The following is a 13,113-nucleotide window of genomic DNA, read 5'->3' as shown; positions in this document are numbered from 1 at the left end:
CATCAGTGGTAATTTAACCTATGTATATATAATCAGGATCTATTATTTCCAGTCGATTTTAAAATGTGTTATGGGTATCGGTTTTTTGGTAGAGGAGGCATGGGGGTGAGCGTAGCTCCCAGAGATTAAATGAATAAATTATATATGTTTTATCTCTATCTGATTTGTATCATAGCCAATAAAATTGAACATGTTGCGACATAATGCGTATAAAATCGGTGGGCATTGAAATATCAAGACAAGTCTTTTGATTTTGAACATGTAACCCCCTGAAGATAAAAAGTAGCCAATCTTGAAACGATGTAGATAAGAAATATCACCATTTCCCCTCCCACAGTGCGGTAGCTGGAACTGTATGTCTGCACTGACGTTAATCCTGAAATTTGACTAAACGGGGACTATCAAAACACTTTACTTTTACATTTAATCACCGATCAATGAAGTGCCCCGCCCATTTAGAGTAATTTGTCGCATACTAGTATTCTGCAGTCTTTCAGTTCTGTGTAATCTTTTCACGAACAAAAAGCTTTATCGCTAGTATTCAAAATGTCTACATGCGCTAATTGCGAAAGCGATTTTGTAAAAAAAGCCAGGCGATGGTGGATATTACAGATTTTCGCTTGAAAGAGCTTTAGAAAGTGGGGATACAGCCCGACAACAGCTTGAAAATTTAACAGGGAGTTCAGTGGCACCAAAGAGCAAAAGGACTGGACGTTTCTTGTGTCCAGCTTACTGGAACAGGCTCAAGGACACTGCTAAATACAGAAAAGCAATTGACCAATTCTTTGGTTCAACACAATCGTTCTCTTATGTGGCAAGTAAATGGGAGTTCGAGTCTCCGAAAGGGGAAACACCATCGATTAAACGTCCAATGTTCACAAGCACAGAATTATAAAATAAAGTAAAATGTCTCCGGCAGTCTTTAAATATAAACGTTAAGTTTATCTTTATTTTTTTTGTAGTATGGAAGTGACTTTCAACCTTTCTGTGCTTTCATCAGTTTGATTTACGCAAATGTCTGCTGGTTTCAACCTTTCTGTACTTTCATCACTTTGATTTACGCAAATATTTACGCAGGTTTCGACCTGCATTTTCAACAATTTCATGTTGGTTTCAACCTTTCTGTGCTTTCAGCACTTTGATTTACTGATTTTACCACAGTTACTAATAATAACCTTTTCAGTATATTAACTTTGCATTACATAATCTATATCTATATAATTCACTACTTTGGTGTAAAATATGTTTACTTCTTTGCATTTCCAGCCGTAAAAGATGTATATGAAAGCTGAACTCCGGTACGAATTAAATATATATACTTCGTTTGGTCAGTTGTAAACGATTTTATTAATTATGAGGGAATGGGGATTGCCTCGCTCTCATATGAATTACAAAATAATGTAAAAGTCTCCTGCACAAATATTACTAGTTTTTATATCTGTACGCTCATATCATTTCGTATTATTTAGTTTACGGAAATATCCGATGTATGGTTCCGAAGAAATCACGTGACAAATGATTTACCGCCATTGAAATATTACGTTGTAAATATTGAAAGCGACTAGAAAATGCCAGTAAATAAAACTAAAAAACAGCTTGGTCGTACGGATCAACTACTGGATGATTATGACGGTCCAGTGCGGAAGACCTACCTTGTCACGGACAGTAAGGGTAGGTACCTTGAAAAACACTAAGAACGCAGAAATAGCTTCTCCATTATATGGAAAAGTGGGGCTCGCATAGGAGACGAATCATTAATGGAAAGACTGAAAGGAAAGATCGCCGGTACAAGTAAGCCTCTAATATTTCTATGGCTGGGTACTTGTGACCTATCACAGATAGGGGCAAGGAGGAGAGTTTCATTGCGTGAGTCGGCTACAGCAGACTATGTTACTACAGCTTTAATATAAATGAAAAGCAAAATTAGTGAAATAAATCCTGAAAGTGAACTTTTATTTTTACAATGTCCAATATACTCAATAACACAACGGAATCTGTCACAGGGTCTTAGTGGTGAAGGGGCAGAAGACGATATGTTAGAAGAAATCGTCTCTTCCTTTAACAACAAAGTAGATGAAATGAATCACAAGTACACACCAAAATTTTCGCTGGATTTAGAAAAGGGTACAAAAAAGAAAGGAAAATCTTCAAAAACCTTTTTCAATTTTTAAGATCTGTACCTTGATGGAATTCACCCCGGACCTCAGTTGTCACTGCTTTGGTTTAAGAAAATGAAAAAACTTGTAACAGACTTATCATAATTTTTGTTTGTTAAGACATTTCAAGGGAATGGGGATTGCCCCGCTCCCTTAAACTGCTTGACTAACAAAAGATAATAGGTAACGGAAGATTTCTCGGAAGCATAGAGCACCCAAAACACAGCCTCAGAGCCACGCATTTGCAAAGTATGCACACAATAAAAAGAATCTGTGATGGAAAAATGTTACAGACGGGATGCTTCAAAAATCTAACAAAGTTCAAAAGTACAACAGGAAAATACACTTTATGAGTATGGCCACATGTACACACTGGCTGTCTTTTTTAGCAAAAATGATTTTGTTCCTCGCTAAGTTATAGGAACAGTTAAAAAGCTATGTAATATATACGAATTACTCAGCAACTGGCTACTGTACCCCTTACCTAAGAAATTATGTCGCTTACTAGCAGTGGCGCAGACATATTGAGTTAGTTTTCTCCGTCTGTCTGTCCGTATGTCAAAAAAATTGTCTTAGCAACTTTTCCACCGGTTTCATATGAATAATCACTGAAAAGCCAAATATCATGTACATTAAAGGGGACCGCTTCTAAATTTTGCCACTTATAACGGATGAAAAACCTGCTGACATAAATCTAAAACAAAGAAGTCATCTTAATTTCAAAGTCTTCCCTGGAACGTAGAATACAATGCTGGTTTTAATAATTACATTACATGTAATAAAAGAACGTAATGATGTGTGTCACTAAAGTTTACAGCATTGTTTAAGGACCTCCGAGGCCGAGTGGTTAAGGTCGTTGACTTCGAATCATTTGCCTCTCACCGATGTGGGCTCGAGCCTCGCTCGGGCATTGAATTCTTCATGTGAGGAAGTAATCCAGTTGACTTACGGTAGGTTGGTGGTTCCACCTAGGTGCCCGCCTGTGATGAAATAATGCATGAAAAGTCATGTGGCCAAAAATTGTATCGCATTAAACAGAAAATCCCTGTTTCATTTGAAGATGTAACATATTTCGGAACAAAGTGTAACGGATTTCCAGAAGACAATTCTTTTAATATAACGGATGTGTGACGGTATATTTGCACTTTTACACGACCAAATACATATTTTTTTTCATTTTAAACCGAAATTCCCAATTAAACGAATGTAAAAAAAGCCTGAATATTATCACAATTTAACATGAAAAAGCAGGTCTGAAAATGCATTATATTGGTAACAGATTCAGAAATTTCGAATTAATGAACCCGAGATCGAACCAGGGCCCTTTAGATTTTCAATCTAACGCTCCCCCAACTGAGCTATTCCAGCTGAAAAAAAATTGCAATGTGTGATTAAAAAGTTATAGAACGTATGCAAGAACGATTGTATAATAACAGTACTGCGATGATACCGGAAATCAATACAAACAGTGAATCGGTAGTGCAATAGGTTTGACTTCTGGAAAACGGGGACGGACAAGACGTGTTAGCGCAAACATATTCCTTGTTTTCAGAAACACTCCAATCAATTTGATTGTGTCTTCAATACAAACACTTGTAACGTAACACAAAGACGAGTCTGTATATGTTTTATGTTTATTTACACAGTAGAATATTTCGTACATAACTTTCATATTTCAGTCTTAACAAGTGTCATATTTAAAACCTAACTTAATATCTACGAGACCCATTTCCTAGGCCTCAGCCCGGACAACCGGCCTAAACCTGGTCTGTCTTAGACCCTTTTTCTCTCAACTTGACAGGTCTGAGCTGGTGTACTGTCTAACCTAATATAACAATTTAAACAAATAAAATAATCTTTGATTATTTTACAACTAAAGAACCGGGTCAAAAATGAATAAGAAAAGTGGTAGTCGCATACAGTCGAAATAAGTCCCTAATAAATAGACCCTAATTTTTCCATTTCTAGCGCACTTGCGCATAAACCGGGGACCAAATGGGTATTATTTTACTCGTGGAATGTATTTTACATACAATAAGACACTTTTCATACTTATATTCGCATGTCTTCGAGTTGTTTAATTGAAAACGATAGTTGGGTGTTTATTCTGCGGAAAGCTTTCCGCTGCGATGAGGCAATATGAGGGTACCCGACTTCAGCTGACTTGCACTTCACTGCATACTATTCAACACCCTTTTTCGTTTTCTTGAAGCAAATGTATGAATATCTTATGAAAAACAGATCCACGACGGAGTGAAAATCTAGAAACTGTATCAAAATTAGTCTGAAATAGCTGAATTTTATATGAAACAAAGAACACTTTCTCTTTTTTTTGGCCTACAAATAGTTCTTATCTTTTCGCTTAAGAACTAGTACTTACTTCACTAAATAGCAAATTTCAGAATCAAATATATAGCCAGGCAGCTATAAAATACTTCAAATTGTACAAAAAGTATTACATTTCAAGATTTTACAGATATTTTTATGATCCAAGGCAACACATTTTTAACCAATCAGCTGATGTCTCATTGAGTCTTACGGGTTTCTCTACACATTTTGTTCAAGCAATCCGAAACAGGCATTTAATAACAACATTTTACCAGTAGAACATTTTCCCTTAATTAATTCAAGTCTGTATCTTTCACTTTCTAAAACCAATCATCATGTCTATGATTAGCATTTCGGTATCATTTTCATTACGGAAACTTAGGTTTTACAACACCAATACAAACTGGGGGTCATATTTCAGCTGATTTTACAGTGTGTTTGTTTGCCGTATAATATTTTTCTTGCATCAAATATGTACACACATTTCTTTGGTTTTGTACTGAGACCTAGAAATAAAAACTAAGGCATTTGGAGAGTAATTGTTCGTTTACTTATTTATGAAAGCAGTCGTGGAAATAAAAGTATGCATTGTATACAAATGACCCTATGTAGTTTATTGAGCGAAATATGTTATAGATACTTACAACGAACGTTTTTCTTTACCATCCCCCGAGAATGTATTTACATATTCAGGAATTTCAAATTAATGATGCCATTTCTGCACATAAGAAAAAGGTATCAGCCGCCGAACGTTCCGTTCGCGCCGGAACCCGGGATCGAACCAGGGACCTTTAGATCTTCAGTCTAACGCTCTCCCAACTGAGCTATTCCGGCTGATGAATTTTGCACTTGGGGAATAACAGGTAATTAAACAGCTATAGAACGTATGCAAGAACAACAGTACTGTGATGATATCGGAAATCGATACAGTGAATCGAGAGTGCAATACGTTTAACTTCTGGAAATTGAAAACGCGCAAGATGTGGTAGCACAAACAAATTTTAATTTTCAGAAACGCGCTTTACAATTTGAATGTGTATTGAATAAAAACACTATATAACCAAATCGCGTCGACATTGATGAGAACTAGTACTTACATTACTAAATAGCAAATTTCAGAATCAACTATATATCCATGCAGCTATAACATACTTCAAACTGCACAAAAAGCATTACATTTCAAGATTTTGAAAATATTTTCATGATCCAGGGCAACACAATTTTAACCAATCAGCTGATGTCTCATCGAGTCTTACGGGTTTCCCTACAACATTTTTTTTAACCAGTCCGAAGCCGGTATTTAATAACATTTTACCAGTAGAACATTTTCCCTTAATTCCAGTCTGTATCTTCCACTTCCTGAAATCAATCATCATGTCTATGATTAACATTTCGGTATCATTTTCATTACGGAAACTTAGGTTATACAACACCAATACAAACTGGGGGTCATATTTCAGCTGATTTTACAGTGTGTTTGTTTGCCGTATAATATTTTCCTTGCATCAAATATGAACCCACACATTTCTTTGGTTTTGTACTGAGCCCTAGAAATAAAAACTAGGACATTTGGAGAGTAAGTGTTGGTTTACTTATTTATGAAAGCAGTCGTGGGAATAAAAGTATGCACTGTATACAAATGACCCCTATGTAGTTTATTGAGCGAAATATGTTATAGATACTTACAATGAACGTTTTTCTTTACCATCCTCCGAGAATGTATTTACATATTCTGGAATTTCAAATTAATGATGCCATTTCTGCACATAAGAAAAAGGTATCAGCCGCCGAACGTTCCGTTCGCGCCGGAACCCGGGATCGAACCAGGGACCTTTAGATCTTCAGTCTAACGCTCTCCCAACTGAGCTATTCCGGCTGATGAACTTTACACTCAGGGAATAACAAGTGATTAAACAGCTATAGAACGTATGCCAGAACAACAGTACTGTGATGATATCGGAAATCGATACAAACAGTGAACCGAAAGTGCAATTTACGTTTAACTTCTGGAAATCGGAAACGCGCAAGATGTGTTAGCACAAACAAATTTTAATTTTCAGAAACGCGCTTTACAATTTGAATGTGTATTGAATAAAAACACTAAATAACCAAATCGCGTCGACAATGATAAGAAATAGTACTTACATTACTAAATAGCAAATTTCAGAATCAAATATAGAGCCAGGCAGCTATAAAATACTTGAAATTGCACAAAAAGTATTACATTTCAAGATTTTACAGATATTTTATGATCCAAGGCAACACAGTTTTAACCAATCAGCTGATGTCTCATTGAGTCTTACGGGTTTCTCTACACATTTTGTTCAAGCAATCCGAAACCGGCATTTAATAACAACATTTTACCAGTACAACATTTTCCCTTAATTAGTTCGTCTGTATCTTCCACTTCCTGAAATCAATCATCATGTCTACGATTAACATTTCGGTATCATTTTCATTACGGAAACTTAGGTTATACAACACCAATACAAACTGGGGGTCATATTTCAGCTGATTTTACAGTGTTTGTTTGCCGTATAATATTTTTCTTGCATCAAATATGAACCCACACATTTCTTTGGTTTTGTACTGAGACCTAGAAATAAAAACTAAGACATTTGGAGAGTAATTGTTCGTTTTCTTATTTATGAAAGCAGTCGTGGAAATAACAGTATGCATTGTATACAAATGACCCCTATGTTTTCTGTAGTTTCTTGAGCGAAATATGTTATAGATAGTTACAACGAATGTTTTTCTTTACCATCCCCCTAGAAGTTATTTACATATTCAGGAATTTTAAATTAATGATGCCATTTCTGCACATAAGAAAAAGGTATCAGCCGCCGAACGTTCCGTTCGCGCCGGAACCCGGGATCGAACCAGGGACCTTTAGATCTTCAGTCTAACGCTCTCCCAACTGAGCTATTCCGGCTGATGAACTTTGCACTCGGGGAATAACAATTGATTAAACAGCTATAGAACGTATGCAAGAACAACAGTACTGCGATGATATCGGAAATCGATACAAACAGTGAACCGAGAGTGCAATTTACGTTTGCCGTATAATATTTGTCTTGCATCAAATATGAACCCACACATTTCTTTGGTTTTGTACTGAGCCCTAGAAATAAAAACTAGGACATTTGGAGAGTAAGTGTTCGTTTACTTATTTATGAAAGCAGTCGTGGGAATAAAAGTATGCACTGTATACAAATGACCCCTATGTAGTTTATTGAGCGAAATATGTTATAGATACTTACAATGAACGTTTTTCTTTACCATCTCCCGAGAATGTATTTACATATTCTGGAATTTCAAATTAATGATGCCATTTCTGCACATAAGAAAAAGGAATCAGCCGCCGAACGTTCCGTTCGCGCCGGAACCCGGGATCGAGCCAGGGACCTTTAGATCTTCAGTCTAACGCTCTCCCAACTGAGCTTTTCCGGCTGATGAACTTTGCACTCGGGGAATAACAAGTGATTAAACAGCTATAGAACGTATGCAAGAACAACAGTACTGTGATGATATCGGAAATCGATACAAACAGTGAACCGAAAGTGCAATTTACGTTTAACTTCTGGAAATCGGAAACGCGCAAGATGTGTTAGCAAAAACAAATTTTAATTTTCAGAAACGCGCTTTACAATTTGAATTTGCATTGAATAAAAACACTAAGTAACCAAATCGCGTCGACAATGATAAGAAATAGTACTTACATTACTAAATAGCAAATTTCAGAATCAAATATAGAGCCAGGCAGCTATAAAATACTTGAAATTGCACAAAAAGTATTACATTTCAAGATTTTACAGATATTTTATGATCCAAGGCAACACAGTTTTAACCAATCAGCTGATGTCTCATTGAGTCTTACGGGTTTCTCTACACATTTTGTTCAAGCAATCCGAAACCGGCATTTAATAACAACATTTTACCAGTACAACATTTTCCCTTAATTAGTTCGTCTGTATCTTCCACTTCCTGAAATCAATCATCATGTCTATGATTAACATTTCGGTATCATTTTCATTACGGAAACTTAGGTTATACAACACCAATACAAACTGGGGGTCATATTTCAGCTGATTTTACAGTGTGTTTGTTTGCCGTATAATATTTTTCTTGCATCAAATATGAACCCACACATTTCTTTGGTTTTGTACTGAGACCTAGAAATAAAAACTAAGGCATTTGGAGAGTAATTGTTCGTTTACTTATTTATGAAAGCAGTCGTGGAAATAAAAGTATGCATTGTATACAAATGACCCCTATGTTTTCTGTAGTTTCTTGAGCGAAATATGTTATAGATAGTTACAACGAATGTTTTTCTTTACCATCCCCCTAGAAGTTATTTACATATTCAGGAATTTTAAATTAATGATGCCATTTCTGCACATAAGAAAAAGGTATCAGCCGCCGAACGTTCCGTTCGCGCCGGAACCCGGGATTGAACCAGGGACCTTTAGATCTTCAGTCTAACGCTCTCCCAACTGAGCTATTCCGGCTGATGAACTTTGCGCTCGGGGAATAACAAGTGATTAAACAGCTATAGAACGTATGCAAGAACAACAGTACTGTGATGATATCGGAAATCGATACAAACAGTGAACCACGTTTAACTTCTGGAAATCGGAAACGCGCAAGATGTATTAGCACAAACAAATTTTTTAATTTTCAGAAACGCGCTTTACAATTTGAATGTGTATTGAATAAAAGTACTAAGTAACCAAATCGCGTCGACAATGATAAGAGCTAATACTTACATTACTAAATAGCAAATTTCAGAATCAAATATATAGCCAGGCAGCTATAAAATATTTCAAATTGCACAAAACGTATTACATTTCAAGATTTTACAGATATTTTTATGATCAAAGGCAACACATTTTTAACCAATCAGCTGATGTCTCATTGAGTCTTACGAGTTTCTCTACACATTTTGTTCAAGCAATCCGAAACCGGTATTTAATAACAACATTTTACCAGCACAACATTTTCCCTTAATTAGTTCCAGTCTGTATCTTCCAATTTACTTGATCTTATGTCGTCGCATATGGTAAAAATAAATTTAGTTGTCATATATTATCTTTAAAAGGGCCTCCTTGAGTGGCTTTGTATCACTTGCCCCTCATTCACGTGGGTTTGAGCCTTACTCAGGGCGTTGAATTTTTCATGTGAGGAAGCTATCCAGCTGGCTTACGGAAGGTTGGTGGTTCTATCCAGGTGCCCTTTCATAATGAAATAATGCACGGAGGGGCAAATGGTGGTGTCTTCCTCCACCATTAAAGCTGGAAAGTTGCCATATGACCTATATTGTGGCAGTGCGACGTTAAATCAAACAAAATAAATAAATCATCTTTATATGTAAGAACAGTGACCATATATGTTGTATTTCTGTACGTCTGCAGAAGCCCTTTGGATATATTTGTGATCTTGACAAATAATGTTGACATACAAAACAAAACAAAATTGTATTATCTCTATATCGATATAGTCCCATGCTTTCTGCTTATAGTGCTTAAGTTAATTTCAGCCTACATAATTTTCAGACTATCATATGATTGAGAGCTGGAAGGCCTGTCTTCCTCAAATTGACATGAAATGGATATCAAAGGCATTATTTACATATAATGCAAATGGAAAACCTGAGATGGATGATAGGAAGATAGACCGTCTGTGGTACAACCCTCCCCTCCCACAGTTGTTGCCAACTCAGCGACCAAAAGTGGACCGTTACTTTGGACATAGGCTATTTCTGTGGATGCCATTGCGTATCTGGAAGATGAAGCTTCTTTGTCCAGTCTGTAAGAAGACAGAGTTAACAAAAGAAGGTCCTTACCGCCAGACCCGTCTTGTCTTAGACCTTGAAGATTATTACATACTTGCCACAGAGTGGTTGAAGTGCCCTTCGTGCAAGAAACTCCATATCAGCTGGAACTCTTGAGTACTGGATCAACTAGACCCTGGTACACGATCAAAGTTTCCAGTACATATGATGTATAAGACAGCATGTGATGACCGGTCATTAGCCTTATGCATCAGCGTGGACTAGGTAATATTTTTAAACATTTATTTTTCTAGTAAGACATTAGATACCTCTTGGGTAAAACATGCAATAGAAGGCAGATGTGACGCTAACATTGACATGTTGTGCTATTACTCAAGTATGCCAAAGGCTAAAACTTTCAACATAGTAATGTAGGGCTAAGGTCTGAAAATGTCTTATATTAAGTAATACATTAATGTTCATGTAATGCGCGGGAAAGACAGTGTTGTGTGATGACTATGAATTCATTAATATCTCATTTTAAACATACGTTTTAAATTCGTGCATTCTAACGCCATAGTTTCTTGCGTCTTCCTGATTTTTCCACACTAGAAGAGAAAGCTAATGAAATCATGGTCATTTACCATGCATTCTTTTGTAAAATAAATGTTAGTTTGTACATACAGTAGAAACTATGAAAAACAACCCTTCAAAAACCGGAAGTCCCAAGATTTTCTCTTCAATTTAAAAAGCACTGTATACTGGAAACTCTCAAAACCGAACAGTTTTCATGGTCACAACAGAATATTATACATAAAAAAAATCCTCTGAAAACCGAACAGTGTCAAAACTTATGTGTGTTATCACTTTGAACTGATTTTAAAAACATAATCTCAAGCAGGTCACATTTTTTGTTAACCAGCTAACAATCACAAATGTTTCCTAAGTAGGTGTGTGTGTGTGTGTGTGTGTGTGTTCAAGTTTAACGTCTTTTTCAACAATCTTTCGACTTCATCTCAGTGTTGTTATATTTTCTGGTCCTTCGGGATCATTGACTTCAACTCATTTAGATTTGAAGATTGAATACTGCTTAAGCCGGTGCTAGGGGGCGTGGGCAGTGTTGCATTTTCCATTACTGCTCATGAACAGACTCAATCAAACCGAGTCTGCAATTTTCACTGTTTGCTTTGTTTTCGGTGCTTCCGAGGGATCTACTTTTAAGATTTTATTTCAGTCATAAATGAGGGTGTCTACTTGTAGCAGTGAGCAAAATGCCCAACTTTATAGTGCTGCCTCACTGGAATATCACGCCGTAGACACGTGGCATGATACCCCACCCAGTCACATACTGACACCAGGCTAACCAGTCCAAGCACTATCTTCTTAATGCTGAGCGCCAAGCGAGGAAGCCACTAGTACCATTTTTTACGTCTTTGGTATGTCGCAGTCGGGGATCGAACCCACAACCTCCCGCACTTGAAGCGGACGCTCCACCACTTGGCTACCGAGGTGGTTAATTGATCTACTGGTGTACAAATGATTTTTACGTAAAGTTACATTATTTTGGAATCCGAAAAAGATAACAAGATGTGAACTGATGTCACACACTGGATATAAAATTTGACCGTTAATATAAAAATTATTGATTTTTCAGGGTCAATGAAACTTAACATTAGAAACGAAATGATATATCTAATTGAGTGATTTGAATAAAATTATTTATTGTGGTTCAGATGCGTCCTCGTGATATAATTTCTTAACATCTGAACACCAATGATTTACTCAGCAACCAATCACTAAGATATATATTATTTCTTAAATAACAAGTTTTTTGATCCTTCAGCATTGACAAGCATTAAGGAAATAGTTTTTCAAACATCACCCTTGTTATCCGGATAATACGAAATGATGTGATAATTCCAAAATGCTACAAACTGGAGGAAATGTCAAACTTGGTATGGACATTTTTTTGGTCAACATTTTCTTATTACTCATTCTGATTGTTTAAAGTATTATAACTGATTCAACATGGTTTAGAAGCTGTACCATTTACACTAAACAATTTGAATATTGGACATATTGTTCAGTATGGAGAGCCCCAATGTGTACATTTTGCTTTTGAGAATGGGTTTGGCGATTCAAAACGTTGTCAACCTCATTTAATGGATTTCAGTAATGAATATTATTTTGTATTATTCAGTTATTATATAAACAATGATTTGAACATGTTCAAAATTTTTTATTTTAGATCAAATAACCCATATTGACAAATATGTAAGCATATGCAGTAGTCGATGGATACTGACCCAAGTGTTCATAGAAATTTTGAAGATAAAGTCCGAAATGCTATTAGGATAATAGTCAATATTGTAGTTTGAAAGATTGCATATGCTGTTCTAAAGGTACCGATTGTTGTATCTTGAAGAAGTATACCCACAAAATGTGGTAACTAATGGCTGTAGCATGCCCAAGGTAATGTTTTACACACATGGTTAGTACCAGATGTTCCTGAAACATTTTATCAAAAAGGTAAATGTCTATATCTTTGTAAAATTCTGTTTTAGAACTCAAATAAAAACAAAAACAAAGACAAATATCAAACAGAGAATGCCACGTACCAAAATCGCAGCCTCCCCAAAACTAAACCTACAGCACGCAGACGTGCACACCACAAACACACACACACGCGCGCGCACACACGAAGCCAACACACGAGGTCAAAATGAACAAACAAAGGAACACAGTGGGGCACCGCCTTGGAACGGTCAGTGGCAAAAACACCACTTAAACCGGTTTATGGTGCGCACCCAACCTCACTCTTACCCCACCATGTTCCAATGACACGGGACAGTGTAAATA

At 36.4% G+C, this 13,113-nt stretch overlaps 5 non-coding genes across 5 annotated transcripts; all 5 read right to left on the bottom strand.

Moving 5' to 3' along the window:
* Positions 1 to 5,245: 5,245 nt before the first annotated feature.
* Positions 5,246 to 5,318, bottom strand: Trnaf-gaa (transfer RNA phenylalanine (anticodon GAA)). Its single transcript has one exon. It is a non-coding gene; the product is annotated as a tRNA-Phe (tRNA).
* Positions 5,319 to 6,287: 969 nt separating this feature from the next.
* On the bottom strand, positions 6,288 to 6,360 carry Trnaf-gaa (transfer RNA phenylalanine (anticodon GAA)). The gene has a single exon. It is a non-coding gene; the product is annotated as a tRNA-Phe (tRNA).
* A 983-nt stretch (positions 6,361 to 7,343) lies between these two features.
* On the bottom strand, positions 7,344 to 7,416 carry Trnaf-gaa (transfer RNA phenylalanine (anticodon GAA)). Its single transcript has one exon. It is a non-coding gene; the product is annotated as a tRNA-Phe (tRNA).
* Positions 7,417 to 7,861: 445 nt separating this feature from the next.
* On the bottom strand, positions 7,862 to 7,934 carry Trnaf-gaa (transfer RNA phenylalanine (anticodon GAA)). The gene has a single exon. It is a non-coding gene; the product is annotated as a tRNA-Phe (tRNA).
* A 985-nt stretch (positions 7,935 to 8,919) lies between these two features.
* Positions 8,920 to 8,992, bottom strand: Trnaf-gaa (transfer RNA phenylalanine (anticodon GAA)). The gene has a single exon. It is a non-coding gene; the product is annotated as a tRNA-Phe (tRNA).
* Positions 8,993 to 13,113: the final 4,121 nt, after the last annotated feature.

The sequence above is a fragment of the Mercenaria mercenaria genome, chromosome 12, assembly GCF_021730395.1.
Source record: "Mercenaria mercenaria strain notata chromosome 12, MADL_Memer_1, whole genome shotgun sequence".
NCBI classification, from domain to species: domain Eukaryota; kingdom Metazoa; phylum Mollusca; class Bivalvia; order Venerida; family Veneridae; genus Mercenaria; species Mercenaria mercenaria.
The sequence above is the reverse complement of the archived record's forward strand: the minus strand, read 5'-3'. Positions and strand labels throughout refer to the sequence as shown.